We start from the raw sequence: 4,087 nt of genomic DNA on the forward strand, positions 1-4,087 counted from the left end.
TGTCCAAGAGGTCATTGAACAATCCAATCATGACTTAGACATATCAAAACTCTGTGTTAATGATCTTGGTTCATGAGGCCGTGATGAAAGTGAAACCCAATTTTCTAACCAATTAAGAAATTGACGGGGAACTATGTTCCAGATTTTCACGAAAAATTTGTTTCAGTACCAAAAATTTCGATACTCCAAATCATATTCTTTTGTTTTGAGTGGTCTTCATCAAATGTTCGAAGCCTACGACATTTGTTTCCCAAGCGGATCCAATTACAAAATTTAATTTCTGCATATGATTTCTGTGTGAGTATCAATTATTATCCTTTGTGACTTTCAAATATTTTCCAAAGCATAGTTGTCACTGACTACACTGGTCAAACAAGTAATTTATGTTGCAATTACTCACCTGATGTGAAGGATGAAATGTAATGAAACTTTTGAGCTACCCACGAAGCCTTGAAAAAGAAGCCCTTCGATACTTCTCTGTAAGTTTTCGATTGTAATTCATAGGAAACCACACAAGCAGTTGATTATCTCTCTTGATAATTAACGAAGTAACCTTTGGGGTTTAACTGCTTTCGTGTCAAAATTTTATTTTTGACAACACAGATACAAAATTTTTCGTTAAATTTGATTCTTATCTTATTTCATTGGCACATTGCACTCACGAAATCCCTGAGGTTCTAAGTAATACTAACTCAGGCTGAAGATTTCACAAGACTGGAAAATGACTTCATTTCTAAGCCCAAAAATGAAAGAGCCTAACCTCCATGCTGAAGGTTTTCGATTTTATTCACTTGGTACTCACGAACAGTTTTCATGTAACCGTTTGGCAGAGTTTCAAGGTACTTTATCTGATATGGCGTGTATAATGGCTAGTGGTGCAATTTTCAAGGAAAGACGTGGAAAACTAATTAATGAAATAGTTTGCAATTCTTTTGGGGTTACATATAAAAGGAAATTATTTTCCCTTTGATCACTACGCTTTCAAAAACTCTCAGATGAACAAAAGCCCTAATTCTCAAATTTTCAAGATTTCATCAATGGCTGCTATTCAAACCAACACTACTGACGAAGTTTTTTCACAACCAATCATGAAGATTTAAAGTACTAATTACTAGGTTGAGGGTCATATTTCACTATATCCTGAGGAGTTGAAGATGTTGATAGTTGCTCTTCAAAATTTTGGTCTTGCTACTGTTATGTTCAACTCTTTCGCAGCTCCGATAACATGGTTATCCATGGCTGCTTCAACTGCTTCCTACAGCAAGGCAACAGATGTGATTACTTTTAATCTTGTGAATGAGAAACGAATTTGTCTAACCAAGAATATGTTCACTCAGTTCTTGAATATCCCCAATTCTCTACCATTCTTCAAACCAAATAATGATCAGATCATGTTTATGTTCAACGAGATGAGACATCATCCCCCACTCACAAAAATTAGTGATTTCAGGAAGTCCGGATTACCCTGTATGTGGAATTTCTTCTTTGGCATTTATCTTCGGTGTCTAAGTGGCAGAAGTGTTGGTCTTGACAAAGGAAGACTTGAAGTCTACGCAATGGTGATGGGATTATACTACGATCACAATGTTGACTATGTGACTTAATTATGGAAGGAGTTTGTGAAAAGCCTGGAGAATACTAATATGGTGAAGGTATCTCCTGTGCGAGGTATTAGAGTCTCATTCTTGAGAAAATTTACGAAAAAAAGGGAATTCAAGTTCCTGATAATGAAGAAAAGGTGAACTTTACAAAGTATCACTTTCCGGAGTCAGTCGAGGATGATTCAGAAATGTTCCCTAAAATTGCCAGAATTCCAGATGGCATGTTGAAGAAGGTTGATCCAACAAATGAAGTGTTGGTGAAATATTTGAAGACCATCAACCCTGATGTCGAAACTGGGGTGTTACTTGAAGTTGTTGCAGGGTCTTCAAAACAATCAAAGAAATCGAAACAAAGTGATGGTGTTGTTCTTGTTTCTGAAAGTCCTAAAAAGGCTAACTTTCCAAAGAAAAATGATACTGATAAAGTAAAGGATTTGAAGAAATATGTGATAGAGAAGGCGTTGATTATTGCTGAATCATCAAAGGAATTAGTACCTTCAAAATCCGGTGTTTTAAAAAGATTGAGGAAGTCATCTGATGATTCATCTTCAATCATACGAAAGGCTCAGTTAAACCGAAAGGGGATGAAGATTCATGAAATACCGGCTCCTGTCTCTCCAAAGTCGAAAAAGAGAAGAGCTAAGGATGTAGCAAAGTACATTTCCAAGAAGCGCAAGAAACGAAAACTGGTTTTTCGTGACGAGTCATCCCATAGCGAGATTCTAGCAATTTCTCCAAAGGTATCTACTCCCATCATTTCTTCGTTAGCTTCACCAACCACCACCATTTTCTCCACTATTTCTATTCCACTCAAAACTGGTGTTACCAATTCAGTTTCTGAGAAGGTACCCATTTATGATTTTGGTACAAACATATCTGATATGGGTGTCGGAGTCATTATGAGTGTCGACAATACAAATCTTGTTTCTAAATCTATTCCTCTTATCACTTTCTCTATAGTTTCTTCGACTACAGATACTACCTTATCTCCTTTCTTTACTCAAATTCAAACTATCACCACATCACCCACATTTGAAAACATCCTTAAACAACCTATCAATACTCCTTTTCAGTCACAATCCACTAATCCACCAAAGCCAAATTTCAATGATGAAACAGACGGAGGAGGTTTTGGAGGAACATTTGATGATCTTCATTTTGATTCTGAAGAGGAGGATGTTCCTGATCACATGCTGATGTCAGGAAAACAGTTCAAGATCCTAAATCGAAAACTTAATTCAATTTTGCAATCACAAGCCGATTCAGGAGCCAAGAATTCGGTTTCCGGGATCAAGGTAGACGTAATGTTAAAAGTTATTGAGCTTAGATTGCAAAGGAAGCTAGATACGAATGATAAGAACAATGAGCTATGGGTGAAAGCTCAAGGAGACTTGATTGATTTAGAAATCAAAGAACTTCGCAATGTCGCAAACGAACGTCATGTGATGTTTGTACAAGACGTTAAGAAGGTTCATGAAGACGTTAATCTCAAGTTAGAAGAAATGAAGAAGGAAGTTTCTCAGGAAATTAGTGAAGTTAATGCTCGTTATACTTCCATTCAACAGAAGGTCGATATTATTGTTGGGGCAGTGACGAATTTCATTCAAACTTTTAAAATCATGGTACCAACTATCGAAGCTAAGGCCTCGGATGATAAAGAACAATTTGCTAAGCTGAAGGAGTTGCTTGGTGAACTCAAAAGTATTGTTTCGAAGCCATCCCCACAGTCCTTTTTAACTCCTGAGTTTCTTACTCATAAATTGAATGTTCTTGATCAAGTCATTCAGAAGGCTGTAGCACCTATAACGAAATTTGCTCAAATGCTGCCTTCGAATGCCCCACCTGCTATCATAGGGGTGCAAGGGGGAGAAAAGAAATTCAATGAAGGCAAAAGCAAAGTTTCAAATGTCACAAAGGCTGCTGATAAATTGAAAGTTATAACTTCAGGAATTCCATCTAAAATTATATAAACTCAAGTCTCAACTCCTTTTGTTACGAAGGTCATAACAGAATCAATCAAAACAACAACAAGACCTATTAAGGGAATTGTTATTAGTTCTTCTACTGAAGGAGGAAGTTCAAGCTCATCTAAACCAAAGCCTTCGGATGATGGTAAAGGGAAAGGTGTTGCTATTGAAAAGTCCAAGGAAGAGAAGAAGGATGAGTTAGAAGCATAAATACAAAAGCATAGACAAATACAAAGCATATTGAGGCTAGGAGCAAGTGATCCTCCTGGCATGGAGAAAGGAGATCCGAATAAGCTCTATAGTTATGAAAACATAGAATTCAGGGTAGCATTCAATCAAATGTATGCTTTTAAGAAGAATCCAAAGAAAAGCTATTTGATTGCAAACACTAACATAAGCCAACTGGATTTTCCTATAAATGAGATGATGTTCATCATGGCTCGGTACAAGCTTGTTGAAAAGTTCGACAACAAAGATGACTTCATTCACATGAAGATCAGATTTTATGTAGTTCTTGGG

Source organism: Lactuca sativa, chromosome 5 (genome assembly GCF_002870075.4).
Source record: "Lactuca sativa cultivar Salinas chromosome 5, Lsat_Salinas_v11, whole genome shotgun sequence".
NCBI classification, from domain to species: domain Eukaryota; kingdom Viridiplantae; phylum Streptophyta; class Magnoliopsida; order Asterales; family Asteraceae; genus Lactuca; species Lactuca sativa.